Source organism: Somniosus microcephalus, chromosome 4 (genome assembly GCF_052327205.1).
Source record: "Somniosus microcephalus isolate GS21.2 chromosome 4, FLI_Smic_1.0, whole genome shotgun sequence".
In the NCBI taxonomy this organism is placed as follows: Eukaryota; Metazoa; Chordata; class Chondrichthyes; order Squaliformes; family Somniosidae; genus Somniosus; species Somniosus microcephalus.
In genome coordinates, this window is record NC_140990.1 from 264,877,499 (window position 1) to 264,896,203 (window position 18,705).

Consider the following 18,705-nt stretch of genomic DNA (forward strand, 5'->3'; position numbering starts at 1 on the left):
ACCTCCCTTTTAATGGCTGCAGTCTGCCTTTAAGTGGCGACCATCCAGTTCTTGCTTTCTCAATTAGCAATCTACCTATATGGAGCATGATTAGCACTGGCAGCTCTCGTCTTCTGCTCAAATGAGACCCAACCACGAATATTGATCGAGGCTCCCACCCACTGCCTGCCCAATATACGTTATATACGAAAATAGCCCCCCCTCCACCCCATATGTATAAGCAAAGATTACAAGTAATAGAAAATAGAATTATTTATATTGGTTTGTGCCAGAACTGAGATAACAAATCATTTTCTTGCATCAATGTAAATAGGAGCAAAAGTGTAACTGCTGAGGCTGTTCCCAAGTCACAGCTTCTTTATTTGCAGCTCCTTTCATGTAAATCTGAGTGTATTCTGCTTCAAACACTCGTTTGAACTGCTCCTAAGATCATATTGCCCAAGCTGGCAACATCATAAGCCCATATATTTCAAAGATTCCCTTCTGTGCACTCTATGCCATCAAGTAAAGATACAAAGATCTTCCATCAAAGAATGCAATTTCAATCCATAGTTCTTTGGCTTATTTTTCCAGGATTCTTGTATTTATTCTGTGTCTCAGAAAGCCACATTTTACTAAATGATGCAGAAGTGAATACACCCTCAGCTATAATAGGCCCCGAGGCAATCATTTTCAAACAAGACAGGAAATGGCGCTGAACTTAATTTGTCTGGAGGTTACAGAGTTGTCATGTGACATTCAATGTTAATGTGCTGGGTTAACTTTAAACATTTTAACATGATCATTTTAAGCTGTCTAAAGATAATTTTGCATTCACTACTTTGGAAAGTATAAACTGCATTCTCTTGCATGTATCACTCTCCGTGCAAACCGGCCGCGCTGCTCCAGGTGCTGCTTCTCATAGCGCTATTTTTTTGAGAAGATGGTCCCGTTCCTTGCACTGATAAGTTAAGGAAAAATGTGTTTTTTTAATCTTCTTCATAGGCCTCGCCCCTCCTTAGCACCAGTGGGGCTCTCTGTATGATTTTCTTCAGTGTATAAGGGCTCCCTCGATGGATTTTTTTCTGCACTCATGCAAGAATGGCTAAATGCACCACTTCTCTGGAACATTGGGCCAGAAACTCGGGTCGGGGGCTTCCCACGGGTGCAAGCCCCCGACCTGCACTTACCTAGTGCGCCGGCCATTGTGCTGTGGGCCCGTGTGGGATTCCAATCCTGGGCCTGCTCCAGCTGCCAGTGCGCAGTGCTTGCGTATCCCAGGGGCGCAGTTAGTTCGAAGCGTCCCCTGGGATCACGTGGGCCATGGAGAGCCAATCGTAGCAGGGAATCTCTATTCATAGATTTGACAGGAAGACCTGTCAAATCTATGAATAGAGTTTGGCCCCAAAACATAACTAAAACTTCAAATTATTTTTTTTTTGCATCACATTTTTTAAATAACTATATATTACATAAAATAACTATTTTAAACAATAATTTAAATTTTTGAAAAAATTAATTACAGTTTTTAACAGGGCTAAAAATAAACTTACCTTTCTTTAAAGTATTTAAAAATAATAAACCTGTGGAAAAAATGTTTTAATTTTAGTTAATTCACCACTTACCTTGTTAAAAGTAGGCCTTACGACTGCTTTTTAAAAGTGTAACTGCTGGAGACTTACCCTATTCCGGAGAAACCTGTAAAAAAATGGAAGTTCCAGGCGTATGCACTGCCTCTCCGGCGCACGCGTTCGACCTGTGAACCCCTTCCTTTAAGGGAACAGAAGTTCCGGTTTCCCACGCATGCGCAGTGCATGCACGAAACCGACACTTTCGTTGGGCCTACGCGTGAGTACCCAGCGCATACTCACCCGTGGGGACCCAAATTTCTGGTCCAACATAATAACAACTTAGCACCTTTAATGTACTAAAATGCCCCAAGGCGCTCCACAGGTGCATTATCACATATAATTTGACACTGAGTCACATAAGGAGATATTTGGGCAGAAACAGGTAGGTTTTAAGGACCATCTTAAAGGAGAAAAGAGAGGTAGAGGGGCGGTGAGGTTTCAGGAGGGAATTCCAGAGCTTAGGGCTTTGGCAGCAGAAGGCATGGCCACCAATGCTGGAGTGATTAAAATCGGAGATGCTCATGAGGCCAGAATTGGAGGAGTGCAGATATCTCGAAGGTTTTTGGGCTGGAGGAGATTACAGGGATAGGGTGGAGTGAGGCCATGGAGAAATTTGAAAACAAGAATTAGAATTTTAAAATCGAGGCATTGCTTAACAGGGGGCCAATGTAGGTCAGCGAGCACAGGGGTGATGGGTGAATGGGACTTGGTGCGAGTTAGGGCACGGGCAGCAAATCTTTGGATGACCTCAAGCTTACCGAGGGAAAATGTGGGAGGTCGGCCAGGAGTGCATTGGAATAGCGTGAAACTATAGCCAGGAACCAGACTATAGCTGGAGCTGAAAAACCAGTAGAACCAGTCAGCCAGTCACAGGCTCAGCAGGGAACAGCAGCGGTGGGGGAAGGGCTGTAAAATGATCAGTTAGTGTAAAATTTAAGCAACTGAGCAGCAGATCAGAGACATTGCAGCTGAGTCTTACGATGTAGTCCAGTATAGTCCAGTGCAGAAGCATAGTCTTGATGACCAGAGAAGGTCAGGATTTTGGAAGCCAAATTTGAGAAAAGATCCAGTGTTCACTGAGGAAAGCAAAGAGCAGGCATGGTCAGGGGATGGGCAGTGGCAGTTTAAACTAGCAGTTAATGGGGCTAAAATGCACCCACTATTAGAGCCAGGGGAACAGTGGAAGAGAGGAGATTGAGGGAGAAAGGGCAAAGGATGACAGTGGATGACTAAGGATAGAGGTGCACAGTAAGGAGCTCCCGAGGGAGCTGATCGTCCAGGAGCCATCTTGAATTCTATTCTCAGCTCCTAATAATCAGCTCCTTAATCTAGAGGAACGATATAGTAATCTGGGATGTAATGATTAAGGTTATCCACCAGGTGGTGCTGTAGCCAATGCTACTGCTAAGGTCAGAGGTTTGTTTCCTGTTAAGGTCAGAGGTTTGCTTCCTGTCAAGGTCAGCAAAGGTGAAATGCCAGGATGCAGGCATGATGTTTGTTACTCTGTTTGTTAATAAAGTACTCGTGCTAATTCTACGATATCGCCTCTTCGAGTCCTTGTCTCGCTACATGGATTGATCACATTTGGTGATGAGGTAAAACAGGACCCTGGATAAAGAAGAGAAGTCTGCCAGGACGTTTAAACAACAAAATCACGAGCTGCAGTTAGCTACAAGTTGGAAGAGAGCATGGCTGCCACGGTAGGAATGGTTTCCGCTTTTGATAGTCAAGCACAAACCTGGGAGGAATACTGTGAAGTGTTGGGTTATTTTTTCGAAGCAAATGAAATAAATGATGCCGGAAAAAGGAAAGCTATTCTGCTTAGTTCAGTGAGAAGCCAAACCTACAGTTTGATGAAGAATCTGCTCAGTCCTGAAAAGCCTGGAGACAAATCATTTGTTGAATTAGTGGCTTTGCTAAAAGAACATTTCAACCTTAAGCCTAGTGAGATTGTACAGTGGTTCAAGTTTAAATCAAGGAACAGGAAAGAGGAAGAAAGCGTAATGGACCATGTAGCGGTGTTGCGTAAATTAGCACAAGATTGCAATTATGGAAACAACCTGAAGGAAATGCTGCGAGATAGGCTAGTTTGCGGAATTACGGATGACCGAATGCAGTGTAGATTATTATCCAAGACTGGGCTTACTTATGAAAAAGCAGTGGAACTTGCTCAAGCCATAGAGACAGCGAACCGAGATGTAAAAGAAATACAGGGTTCAGACAGGGCTAATGCTACGCAAGTTGCAGGTCAGGTTGTTGTGCACAAGTTGAACATGCATCAGAAACCACAACGTGAGCATGTGAAGGCATGTTATAGATGCAAGGGCGATCACCTGGCGAGTGAATGCCGGTTTCGGGAGGAAAAGTGCTACAAGTGTGGGAAACAAGGACACATAAAACGAGCTTGCAGGGCGAAATCACCTGTGGAGGAATCCAAACCAAAAGGGGAAGGACAGCAAAACCAAGGGAGAGAAGTGAAAAAACATGGAGTACACCACATCAGCGGGGAAGCTGAGGAAGAAAAGGACATGTTCATAATGTATAGCATGTTAGAGAACATTCCAAAAGTGGCTCCTATCACATTGCAACTGACAGTAAATGACTCTAAGGTGAACTTTGAAGTGGATACAGGGTGCAGCGTGACCATAATGAACAAGGCAGAGTACTTAAAATTGTGGAACCGTGCAAAAGTTCCACAGTTAAAGTCTTGCTCCCTGCATCTTAAAACATATACAGGTGAACGAGTAGCGACATTAGGTACAGCTAAGGTAACTGTGCAACACAGGGACACAGTGGAACAGCTACCTGTAGTTATAGTATCGGGTACCGGACCAAACCTGTTAGGTCGGGGCTGGATAAAAGAACTTAAATTAGACTGGGGAGCAGTACATCAAATAGATGCGGTCAACCAGTTGGCCTTGCAAGAAGTGTTGAGTGAACATGAGAATGTGTTCAAGGAGGAACTTGGCACATTTAATGGCCCCCAGCTAAGATTTATGTAGACAAGGAGGCACTGCCAAGGTTTTTTAAACAACGACCTGTGCCTTATGCCATGAAGCCAAAGGTAGAGGCTGAGCTTGACCGTCTATTGAGAGAGAACATACTGGAGCCAGTGAAATGTTCGGAATGGGCAGCTCCCATAGTACCTGTTTTAAAACCAGACAATTCGGTAAGACTCTGTGGAGACTATAAATTGACAGTCAATCGGGTGTCCAAACTAGAGCAGTATCCGATTCTCAAAACAGAGGATCTCTTTGCAAACCTGGCTGGAGGAAAGAAATTCACAAAGTTGGATATGAGTCATGCCTACTTGCAGATTACACTGGATGACGAATCAAAGAAGTATGTCACCATAAATACACACAAGGGCTTGTTTACATATAACCGCTTACCGTTTGGTGTCTCATCTAGTCTAGCTATCTTCCAGAGGACAATCGAAGGTGTACTGCAAGGGATTCCACATGTTTCCATCTATCTGGATGACATTCTGGTGATGGGAAGAACTGACCAGGAGCATCTGAACACTCTGAGAGAGGTACTACAGAGATTGGAGAGGGCAGGGTTCCGGCTCAAGCGGAGTAAGTGCACTTTCCTGGGGAATGAGGCAGTGTTCCTGGGACACAGAGTGGATGCCACCGGGCTCCATCCACTCAAGGAGAAGGTACAAGCACTGCAGGACACCCCTGCTCCTACAAATGTGGCTGAGTTAAAAGCTTACCTGGGACTGCTGAACTATTATAACAGGTTTTTACCAAACTTGTCAACTGTGTTAGCACCTCTTCACAAAGTACTGCGCAAGGAGACAAAGTGGCAGTGGGGAGAGGAGCAGGGGGTTTCATTTGAACAGTCCAAGAAACTGATGCTGTCGTCGGATGTGCTGGTTCACTACAATGCAGAGAAAGACATCATTCTCTCTTGTGTCGCTTCACCTTACGGGGTGGGGGCAGTTCTTTCACACTGCATGGAAGATGGAACTGAAAGACCAATAGGGTTTATGTCCCGAACTCTAACACCAGCGGAAAAAACTATTCCCAGTTAGACAAAGAGGGGTTAGCAGTAATGTTTGGGTTACAGAGGTTACAGAGGTTCCACAAGTATGGCAGGAAGTTCACCATATGCACCGATCATAAACCTCTTCTCTCTCTTTTCAATGAAATGAAAGCAGTTCCACAGATGGTGTCACCCCGGATCCAGAGGTGGGCAGTGACGTTGAGGGCATATGAGTATGTCATTGTCTACAAGGCGGGCAAGTACCAGGGAACGCAGATGCCTTGAGCCGTCTTCCACTGCCAGGCACACCTATCCGTGCAGCTCCAGAGGACAGAGTTTTGATGTTGGAGGACACTGACACAGCACTTGTGACTGCAGAGCAAGTAAGAACATGGACAGGTAAAGACCCAGTACTGTCTAGAGTTCGAGAATATGTGGTGAGGGGATGGCCACAGCATCTGGAAGGGGCTGACTTCACACCCTACAGTGTCAGGAAAACAGAGCTGAGTGTGCAGGATGGTTGCGTGTTGTGGGGAGCACGAGTGATTATTCCACAGCCAGCATGACAGTCTATCCTAGAGCAACTACATCAGTGTCATCCTGGGGTCTCGCGTATGAAAGCCTTGGCTAGGCGTTACTTGTGGTGGCCAAAGCTAGATGAAGAGATAGAAAATCTAGTCAAGACATGCAGCACTTGTCAGGAACACCGGAAGGCACCAGCAGCGGCTCCTCTCCACCCCTGGGAGTGGCCGGATAAACCATGGAGAAGATTGCACTTAGATTATGCGGGTCCATTCATGGGGAAGATGTTCCTCATAATCATTGATGCACATTCCAAATGGATGGATGTTTATCCTGTAAATTGAGCTTCCGCCACTACTACTATAGACTGCCTGCATCGGAGCTTCAGTAATCAAGGGCTACCGGAGATCGTGGTGAGTGACAATGCCACTTGTTTTGTGAGTTCAGAGACAAAAGAGTTCTTGAGAAAAAATGGCATAGTGCAGGTGACCTCGGCTCCATATCATCCATCCTCGAATGGACTTGCGGAGAGAGCCGTACAAACATTTAAGGAGATGATGAAAAAAAGTGCAGAAGGGAGTTTAGCAGCCAAAGTGTCACGGGTTCTGTTCAGCTGCAGAATAACACCTCAATCCACCACAGGACTCTCTCCTGCTGAGATGTTATTAGGTCGTAGACTACGCTTCACTCTTGACCTTGTCCACCCAGACCTAAAAAGGAAAATGGAAAACAGACAAAACAAACAAAAAGAGAACCATGACAAAAGAACAAAGAGCCGAAGTTTTGGAGAAGGAGATGCGGTCCTTACCAGGAATTTCAGTTATGGACCAAAGTGGATCCCTGGCTTCATAGACTCAATGACAGGTCCAGTATCATACAAGGTCATGTTGGGAGATGGTAGGGTAGTATGCAGACATGTAGATCAGATACTTCCCAGACAAGGGGAAATTGAAATGAAGGTTCCAAATGCGATGACTGAAGACAGGGTTGCCCCCAGTTATCCAAGTGCATCTGTGGTGCCACCACCAGGGACAGAGACAATTCCACAGGAACCTATTCATCAAGAGGAAACCATCGTTGCAGAGTCAGATACTCTAAGCACTGCTCAGGAGCAGCTGGTGGCTTCACCACAAACAAGCAGGGACTTTACTGTTAGACGTTCACAATGGACTCGCAAGCCACCAGAGAGATTGATACTGAACTGTTAGATTCATCAAGTATGGAACATGGTAAACGGAGACTCCTTATGTGACCCTCAGGAATGGTTGTTTGTTAAGAAATTCATACTGAAATCTTAAGGGGGGAGGGATATAGTAATCTGTGATGTTATGATTAAGGTTATCCACCAGGTGGTGCTGTAGCCAATGCTGCTGCTAAGGTCAGAGGTTTGCTTCCAGTTAAGGTCAGAGGTTTGCTTCCTGTCAAGGTCAGCAAAGGTGAAATGCCAGGATGCAGGCATGATGTTTGTTACTCTGTTTGTTAATAAAGTATTCGTGCTAATTCTACAATATCGCCTCTTCGAGTCCTTGTCTCACTACATGGATTTATCGCAAACACAGTTCCTTGAAAAATACCGAAAATTGCCTCCTGAATCAATGCAGGGATTGGCCAGTGCTCAGTTGGTGGCAGCAGAAAGCTACAGTGCATGTTACATACACGGCGAGTGGAGTTTTTTCTTAGGCTCCAGCCACAGAAAAGTTTCCAGCCAGATGAGGCAGGGTTTCCTCTGAAATAATTTATCCTTCACTTTGTAATTCTTACTAAGGCTAATATACAACTCCAGTGTCTCAACCATAAGCAAAACACTCCATTCTATTCAAAAGCTTCCTTTCTGTGTTTTATTAAATGTTTCACTAGAATATTTCTAACAGTCTTTCTCCAGGAAACATGGTTTTATTTTACTCTAATACCCAATTTTATCATTAGGTGGCACAGTCATTCCCTTCTCCCCTATTTTCATAGGATGCAAAATATGAACCTGAGACTTTTTTTCTTATTGACACGAGTATTCTTGAGAGCAGCTAATGTTCTCATACTTCTAAAAAATGCAGCATTATGTGTTGTTGAGGCAGCTACGTGTAGTTAGAAGCTAAATTGTTCCTCTACAGGGCAAGTGCATTCTTTCTGCCATATACGGCTTAATTCTTGGACTTTATCTTAATAATATGTGATTAATGTACTTCAGCTCTGATCTCCATTCTGTTGGATATATGGAAGTGCACATCTGACACATTTTTTGCTCCTGTTTCTCATTTTTGTTTTTTTTTGTAAGTTCCACTGCTGCTCTTTGGAGTTGATATGTTGTCTTTCACCTGGTGTTTATATTTTTAAGTCATGCTCCTGGTACTTGTGCACTATTTTAGTGTTGCTCCCAGCCTTCTTATTTTTAAGTAATAGCTCTGCTGTTTCCTTGAAATCCTGCATTCTTGTTTTAATCTTTAGCTCCACTATACATTTTTTAACCCCACTCTTGGGCCATGATTTCGCCAGCGGAGGCGGCACCGCAGCGGGAGAGGTGATTAGCGGGTTTCGGTCCCATTCCCAGCAGCAGCCGCTCTGTAAAAAGGATTTTCCGTTAATAAGGCTTGTTAAGCTCGCCCTGCGGGGTTCCCGGCCAACTAAAAGGAAGCGGGTCTGATGATGTCATTTGATAATGCATCATCAGCCGGTTTCCTTAAAGGGACCACGGCCACATTCATTTTGACAGTTGTGCTGTCAGTATTCTGCAGCATTGAGGTGCTGCAAACACTGACAAGCACTGCACAAAGGTGCACGGCTGCACCCAGGCTCTCGCATGACTCCCTCCATATTCTAATGGAGGGAGTCACAGCATGCAGGGAGGTTTTCTTCCCTTCCAGTGGGTGGAAGAGACCTCCCCAGGAGACCAACGCAGTCTAGTTGTACATTGCACAGGAGGGCGCAAGTAGGGATGTCGTCAGGAGGATCAGGCTGCAGTGGCGCAAACCTTTCAATGATCTCAGTAGATCACGAAACGTTACTGCAAAGCCACACTCAACCTCATCCTGCTGTGCCACTCATCACATCCCCATCACTCTGCCTTCCCTACCCTACTCTTGCACATCCATACTCACACCAACTTACTTTGCACTTCCACCCATCCCTCTCTATCTACGTTATCACTTCCCCATCTCACTAGCCACCTCTCACACTCACCCTCATCCTAGTGCAATCATACCAACTAACAACACACAAGGATAGGCACTTCGGTGTTTTATGCAATGTTCATGTAAATTTTCTGCTAATGTGTTGTCAAACATTGAAATCTTTATTTTCAACACTTTGCATTTTTGTATAGATCTGTGCTCACCTTTGGAAGTGTCTTAATGAGTTCGAGTGAATGATGAGATATAACGGTATCCCCCGCAATGGTGATGAGTGTGAAAGAAATGGCTTGGTCATTGTAGGAATGCTTTATGGTGATGGTGTGGGGTGGTGTTAACCTGGCGCATCATGTGGCAGCCAGGGTGTACAGCGTCAAGTGAAGTAAATCTGGCCATGGTGATGCCATCGCTGGCCTCCCGGGCAGCAATGTTGTCGGGTGCTGATGCCCTGTGTCCTGTGAAGCATCAGGTGATTGCAGAGAAGGTTGGTATTGTTGTTGGTGTGCCTGGTGATGTTGGTGTTGGGGATGATTGTGGAGGGATTCAGAGGACCAAGGTAAGAATTTTTCAAGGGCACCGATGTTGCTGGAATAGATGGCAGCTGAAGTTGAGATGACAGCAGCAATCTGTCAATGATAAGAGAGCTTGCTCCAAGGAGGTGACAGTGGATAGAGAGTTTACTCCAAACATGCATACTGTTCAAAAGTGTCTTCTAAGTCCTGAAGACTTCTGACATTGGAAAGTGACCAGCTGTGAAATGGTAGCTTTCATACCACTTTTGCAACTGTCACCTATTCACAGCAATGGGGAGACACAGAGAACTCGACCTACTTACCTGATGTGATCTCCAAATGACATGAACCCCATTAAAAATGTGGTAAAATAGAAAAAGGCTGGCAAACCAGTATTAAACAAGCACTTAACAAGCAGTTAAGTATCTTAAATGCCTCCCCTGCCACTTGGTGTCAGGTCTGTTCTGAAATTGCAGGCCCGACACGTTGGAAACTTACATGGAGGCGGGTTCGCAGCAGGTTCCCAACCCGCTGTCAATCATTTCAATTTTGACAGCGGACCCGCCTCCAAACCCACACTCTAAGCGCCGACAAAATTCAGCCCTTGGTGTTTGTCATTTTTTACTGTCAGCCTAGCTTTTTATGTACTACTCCCAGCATTTTAATTGTTTTGAAGAGCTATTCCGAATGTTTCTGTTTTCAGCCACATCTCTGTTATTTTATTTAAATTCCATTCCCAGTATTTATTGCTTTCACTCTCACTCAGTCTGGCTTTTTTTTTTACTCACACTTAGTATTCTTCAGTTCTGTTTTTTAGTTGCTAACCTGCTCTTTTTAGTCCCACTCCAGATTGCTTGAAACTCCACACACCATAAAACCTCCCAAGACTACCATCCCCAATCCCTTTCCTCACTATGGGGATAATTTTAACCCAACCCACCTGACAGAAAACTGATGGGATTGGATCAGCCACCTGTTGTACACCTTGCCCAATTTTACTTTCCAATGACTTCAAATGGCCTTCAGTTGAGCTGAAATAATGGCCCGGATTTTGCAGTAGTAATGACGCTGAGGCTATCAGTGATCACCGTTATTTACGTGGAAATCAGACAGCAACTTTCAGCGACTACACATGCGCAGTGAAACACGGAAATTAGGAAGTTGCTGTCCGTGCTGCCCTGCTCCTCCAAAAGCTGCGCGATAATGGTATCTCGCCGAGAGACTCACCATTCGGCGTGAGGTTGCTGTACTTACCTGATATATACACCATATAAACTCGCCAAAAAAGTTAGGGCTTGTCCATCCTTTTAACACTGTGATAAGTCTTAATTACTGCCAAACAACCTCTTTGGCAATGAAAATTAACTTTTGTAATTGTGGAGTCCCATTCCTTCAGATTTTTAATTATTGTTGTAGATTTTTTTTTAATTAAAAATTAAATATTTCTTTTACTTTTTCTTTCTGTCTCTTTTATCTCTCTCTCTTAATCCAATCTTTCTTTCCCTCTCTTTATTTCACGTTCTTTACCTAATTTGACATTGAATTCCACTTCCTGGTTCAGACTCTGCGCTGCTCATTAACGATTCTTCAATCTGATTGGTTAAGGAGATACACAGGCCCCAGATGCTCTGTAGAGGACGCTGCGCTTTTTGGACAGTTGGCTGACAGGAACTTCCAGTGCAAAAGCCCATAAAATGTCTATGGGCAAGTGCAAGTGTAATGAATGTTCGCAGCTGACTACAAAATCAAATGATTTGTTGTAAATTCTAGTGAATACAGATGATTGTTGAAACCATGAGCAGAATCAGTACTCGACACAGTCATTGACTTTGTGAATACTGGCACCTATTACAGGAAAAGCAGAATAAGAAGGAATATAGCATGGAAAAAAAGCAACATGTTTGCTGCCAAATAAGAAAAAGTAAACTGAAAATATTGAACTGAAAATATTGAATTGAAAACAGCATTGAAGTGAAAGTGTCAGGTTAAAGGGATGGGGAGGGGCCCAGCGGTGTTCATAGTAAAGAGAAATACTGAATACCTGTAAATATTTATTAAAGCCTTCACAAGCTCCCTCAGTGCCCACTTATTATAATTTTTCCTGATCTGCCCTTGTAAGTGACTGATGTTCAATTGCTTTGTCTGCCAGTGGGGGAGTTGTATCAGATCTAAGGATGACCCACGACAATTAGATTTGATTGACAGAGGGCTTGTACGGGCAATGAAGAAACGAGAACAAAATGCATGAAGATCAAGCAAAAGAAATACAGTGAAACGCACACATTTTACAGCTCCTGATAGCGAGAACCTGTGATCTGTTAAATGGGTGCAAACAGAAAGGATGACTATGTAACAAGAAAAAGGTACATAGAATCAAACCCGTGCTGCCTTTCACGAGGCAATTACTTTCAGTGAAAAACAGGAAGACAATGTTTTAAACAGAGGGTGTGACTCGATTTTTGTCTGTGAATAATAATTGCTTATGATTAGATGTCAGTCTGTTTATATAACTGTTTTATTTATTTACTTTTAAATTAAAAATTATTTCCTGTTTTAAAAAAAATAGAAAATCTTTGGGAACTACATTAAAGTTATAGGGCTAAAAATTCAGTATCGCCGCGCCAGGTCTTTAGTGCCCGAAATTTTGCGCTCGCCCGGATTCCCGTAGCGCCCGCCTGAAATTCAGTTGCGCCGCCCCAAGACGGAGGCGGGCGCTATTGCAGGGTTTGGCCGCCTCGTTTGGGGCGATGAAAGTCAGTTTCAGGCGTCCAGCTGCCGCTGCGGCACCCGATGCGGTGCGGCAGGCTGGGGTACTGCAGGCCTCCTCCTTCTCTTAAGGAGGAGCTGCCTGCAGCCGTGAGATCGCCGCTGGATTCCCCCGGCAAATGAGCCCGGCACCACGGAGAAGTGCCGGGCTCGCGGGAGTCAGACACCAATGCCGCGGGGGGGTGGTGCAGGAGTCCGGGGAGGGAGGTGCGGCCAGGCGGCCGCCGGGAAAGCGGCCGGCCGCCCCTCCACCTTTATGCGCCGGCCTCTCGGAGCTGCAAGGCACCGTTTTTCAAACGCTACGGGCGAGGCGGCCGCAACTGAATTTGGCCATCGGCACGGAATAGCATTGGAACCGGGGCGCTGCGCACACCGATGACGTCATCAGTGCCGGCGCAGCGCTACCGGCTAACGCTGATGTTAGGGACCAACTGAATTTCGGGCGCTAAAAAACTTCTGGCGCAAACCACTCTATAGCCAATAAGTGGGCGCAAACGCGACTGAATTTCTAGGCCACAGTATCACAAACAGCCTAGTGACATAGATGGTTGGTCTCCACAATAACCTGCAGGGCCTCTATTTGTGGAGGGGATTTGCTGGTTCACTTTGCTCCTTCCTTCATGGTACAAAATCACAAAATGCTGTGCTACTAACTGGTTAATTAATGTGTAAGTGTGGATCCAAATCAGAACAAAGCTCCAAGAATGCTGCTGAATCATCCATTATGTGATTAAATAGGCATGTATGGATTGGAAAGTGTATCAATTGAGATGTGCCCTGATGGATAGAGCAAGGTGAACCAGGAAAGCCCACCTCACAAACAAGGCCCTGCTGGTCATTTTTCAAAATGGCCCTACAGGTCTGAAGTAACCAGGTACTTCAAAGGTGTGCGAGGCAATTGCTGGTAACTCAACACATTATCAACCATTGCACATTGAAGGGTGTGCCCAAGAATGTCGGGAAATTCCTTGGAGATTCTCCAACTTCAGCGGATCACTGGCAATCTTAGGTAGACGCGCAAACAGGGTTTCTGCTAATCTTTTGCCGAAGTTACAGCAACTGATCAGGAGAACCACCAAGAAAATTCCCAACAAAAGTGTCATAGCTATGCATTCCTCTACATAGCTATGTTTGTCAATTATTATGTATATAGTTAGAACTCCCTATCCAAGGAGTTTTCAGGTGTCAGGCATGTTTGCCTGAGTAGGCTTACTGTAGAATATTGTTAAGACTAAATTATCCAGTTACTTGATACAAGCGTAGAAAAGAGAGGTAATGAGGACTTTTGAAAAGGATTACAGCAGATTACTAAATCTTTACTGGACAAGTTGCATGTGGAAAAGATTGCTGGTTGCCTATAGCAAAATACATTCTGAATTAATTAAAAAGATAATCTTTTCTGAACTTCATCTAGCAAGGTACTTCATATTTCAATCTGTTATATCTATTTATAATATATTAAAAATCTTATTCCTGTGCCCACTTCTTCTAAAAAAATTTCCATGATAAATTCTTATGTCCATATTTATAATGGAAGCTGCCTGTGCAAACTTGCCACCTGTATGACACACTCTTGCCAGTGGAGTTGCTGCAGCACCTGATGAGTAACAGTAATGCCTGCTTCTATTTCGTTTCATAGGTAAAACTGTAATGCCTGAAGTTCAGGCATCCCGCCATTGGAGGTGCTGTGGGTTGCCTAACTCTGCCATTTTTCTTTTTAACTCAATATAAATACAGCTAAACGACATAGCGTTTCCTCAGACCAACCATGAGGTTCACTAGTACCTAGTAAAATGCACACTGTGATAATTATTACTGTGCAAATTTTATTTGATCCAATGTATAATGTACTTTTCTTTGCAAAAGAAATCTGCAATTAAAGCTAAACAACGGGCAAGGGACGGGAGGTATTAGGCACCCAGTGAAATCCTTATCTCTTTCGAGGAGACTATCATGGAAGTCATTAGCTGCGAGTCTATTCATGGCCCAGAGGACATTGATATTAGTAAAGATGCTAATGTTCCTGGTATGTGAAATCATGAGGGAGATTTTAACCCTACCCTCCTAGTTACTTTCCCACTGAAAAGCCACCCAGATTATTTAACGGCTAAGCTGCCCACCTAAAGCCAGCAGGGTCCAAATTCTGAAGATGCCTTCCAGATAATGTTTTAATTTTCTTTTGTGTGGCCAGGAGGAGCAGGAGTGCTCCTTCCCCAAAACCAATTTCCCCACACTTCCATGATTGCAGGTGGGAGGCCAAAGGTCGCCCGATTTTCCAGAGACTTGCAGCCGTTAGGCTGGGACTCGGTCCAGGTCCAGGTCCAGCAGTTTTCCTGGGGCCTTGTTTGTGGAAGTGCATCAGATAAAGGGAGCGTGGTCAGGCAGGGGACTGCCAGGCTAGGAGTTTCCCTGGCCCTGGCGTGGCGGAAGAGGTGCGGGCTGGCACACCAAGTGGAACAAGGCACATGTCGGAAATGAGGCTCACCTGGGGATGCATTTTTTTTATCTCTACAGAAAGGCCCAATTTGGAGCAGGTGCAAAAGGCAGAGACCTGTATCTCAACACTACAACACTTGCCTCAGAACTCAGCATCACCCGCAGGATTCGAGCATGCACCAGTTCCGACACAGATTACCCGGTGGGTTGTACTGATTGTCAAGAGGGAAAGCCGAGTGAATCACGTATCACTGGTGAGGAAGAAGCCTGGTTGGGTGCTGAAGAAGGGCTGGCCATTGTGAAGTGGAGATTCCCCACAGCCACAGGCTCTGCAGAATCCCTGTATTATTCTAACTTAATGACGCCACCAATAAAAAGGATAATCTTTGATAAGCATAAACTGCTGAACATGTCATATGGCTCAAGTAAAGGGAAATGCGGGCTGGTCTGCATACTTTACAAATCTTACCACTGCTACCAAACAGTTGAACACTGTTGTACATCAAAGGTTCTCAGACATGTAGATTGCCATGGATCACGATATAACAGCAATGGCATCTGCAGTGGACACCACAGCCAGGCAGGGTATGAATACAGCTGCAGAATCACTCAGGGTGTCACTAATGTTGAAGATAAAACTTTGGGGTTTAAAATGAAGGCACAATAAAGGCCAGTTTTGCTACTCTTGAAATCAAACTGAGGACTACCAAAAGAGAACCTGGTAGAAGTACAACAGTTTCTGCTTGCAAAGATCTAAGCCTAGAAATTTGACTGTGCAGTGTCCAGGTCTGAGATGGCCATCCCCTCATGGCAGCTTGATCCTAGGAGGGAGCTGCTCCTGGCATGTGTTGTCTCCTGTGTGCAACTTATGTGGTGCTCTGAAGGCAAATGCCTAAAAAGAAATAATTTGTATTTATATAGTGCCTTTCACAACCTCAGGATGTATGAAAGCACTTCACGGCCAATGATGTACTTTTAAAGTGTAGCCACTGTTGTAATGTAGGGAAAAGCAGCAGCCAATTTGTGTGCAGCAAGGTCCCACAACAATTCTGCCAAACCTGTCACCAGGGGTCAAACAGGTATCCTGACTAGTGGCATCCCTAAACTGTGAGTAGGCAGCTCAGTGGAATTTTGCAGCAGTGCATTGCACAGTGGACTATAAAGTCTAGGATTGACTCTCACATTCAGCTGGTACTTTCATTTGGCAAATTGCCAGTTTTGTCTGGATCACTGAACACAAGTTTAAAAGAGGTAACAAGCCAACTGGACTAACTGACCATAGAGTTGCATTAGCAACAGCCATGGAGATGCCTACGGTCACTAGCCAGTCAAAGTTCAGGGTTTGCAGTCTGGAAGCTACAAAAATGGAGGAATTTCGCATAAATAGTACGGATTAATGGCTATCTTTTCAAAGCTCAAAAGTTTTCAGCTTTAAAAACTGGATCACGTGTAGTGATTTCTGCAAGCAACACTTGTTTTTATTCGTTCATGGGATGTGGGCGTCGCTGGCAAGACCAGCATTTATTGCCGATCCCTAATTGCCCTTGAGAAGGTGGTGGTGAGCCGCCATCATGAACCGTTGCAGTCTGTGTGGTGAAGGTACTCTCACAGTACTGTTAGGGAGGGAGTTCCAGGATTTTGACCCAGCAACAATGAAGGAACAGTGATATATTTCCAAGTCAGGATAGTGTGTGACTTAGAGGGGAACTTGGAGGTGATGGTGTTCCCACGCGCCTGCTGCCCTTGTCTTTCTAGGCGGTAGAGGTCGCGGGTTTGGGAGGTGCTGTCGAAGAAACCTTGGCGAGTTCCTGCAGTGCATCTTGTAGATGGTACACACTGCAGCCACGGTGCGCCGGCGGTGCAGGGAGTGAATGTTTAAGGTGGTGGATGGGGTGCGAATCAAGCGGGCTACTTTGTCCTGAATGATGTCGAGCTTCTTGAGTGTTGTTGGAACTACGCTCATCCAGGCAAGTAGAGAGTATTCCATCACACTCCTGACTTGTGCCTTGTAGATGGTGGAAAGGCTTTGGGGAGTCAGAAGGTGGTCCAGTTAAGTTTCTGGTCAATGGTGACACCCATGATATTGATGATGGGGGATTCAGCGATGGTAATGAGACTGGATCTGCGGCAGTGCTGAACAGTTCTTAGGTTAACTTGAGCCAGCTCTATAAACTTGATCAAACACTCCAATGATAAAATTCCATCCTTAACTAGAAATTATGTAGCCCAATACCAGGGAATCCTACCACTGCAAAACAGTAATGGTAACTGGGCAAGAAGACAAAATGCACTTTGTAAATCATCATTCCTCTTTTATTTCATCAGTACCATTAATTTATATATGAAGAACAATCATCACAGCACATCCTTGGAGAAGACCTTTACGATATCCTACTAAAAATACTGATATTACACTAAACGGGGTTGTCTGGATGAAGGTAGTCCCAGAGGAAAATAATAAATGTGTTAGAATTTTTATTATATCCTTGGATTTCTTTGGATGTTCCAGGGCTATTTTTAAAACCTTTTGGGGGAGAAATTCGGTGGGCTGCGCCACCAGTTAGCGCCTAAAGAGGGCACTCAGTGTCTTTAGTGCCACTGGCCACGCCTCCCGCGATATTTAGCTGGGGCACTAATGGCGGCGTTAGCCTGTTGCGCTGCGCCGCCACCGATGCCGTGATATTTGGCAGCGACCGCCTCTGTAGCGCTGCTCGCTAATCCCGCCCGGTTCATGGGGCCTACCTGTGGCGGCAGTGGCACAAATTAAGGTGGAGGTGCAGGGCGGCCGTTTTTTTTGGCGGCCGCCTGCCAGCGCCTCCGTCCCCGGCCTCCTGTTCTCCCCCCGCAGCATTGCCGGCTGCTTTCCAAGAGCCCGGCACTTCTCCTCGGTGCCGGGCTCTTTTGCCGGCACTCGTGATCGCTCATTGCGCTGGCGCAGGCCCCTCCCCCTTAAGAATGGGAGGAAGGCCTGCAGTACCGCAGCGCACTGTGCCGCAGCGTGTGGCGCTGTGGCACGTTGCGCTGCGATATTCAGTTTCAGCGCCCTAAGAGGGACATGGAGCGCCTCGAGCCTCGCCCCGTGGCCCTCTTGGGGCGCTCAAGCTGAATTTCCAGCGATCGCTGCTGCTCCGATTGCAGCGCAAAATCTGGCGCCCAGGCGAGCTTGGCGCCCCGTTTGCGGCTCCACCCAATTTCTCCCCCATAGAAGTTTTTGGCCAGTAACAGGTACGATTTGCATCAGAGGGGAATTAGATCATTTCCTTATGCTTGAAAAGAATCACCATGCTTATTTTGCTTTTATTCACAAACTACTCCTTCTAGAATCCAAAGCCCATTGGGTTTGGGATGTTGAAGTCTGTGGTTTAGCCGATAGAATTATTCCTGTCGCAGTGTTTTCCCAGTAGTTCAAGATCTCTGGAAAATGACATTTCAGCAAGATTTGGAGGTGATGTGTTTTCACTGGTTGACTGTCTCCACGGATCATTCCTCTTTGCCAGTGCTCATTAGTTCAAAGCACGGTTTCAAAATAGTTTCCTCTTGTGTTTCCAGAACCCCATTCTAAACATGCACATTAATTTGAGTTGCTTGATTTATTTAACACATATAATTAATACATAAATGTTTTACCTGCAGTCTGATTAGAATCATGATTCTAAATTAAAATGTTATACTTACTAGAAAGTAACAGCTTCTCGTAAGTGCTGTACATTGATAGAAATGTCTTACTGTGCCTTCCAGTAGCTGCGA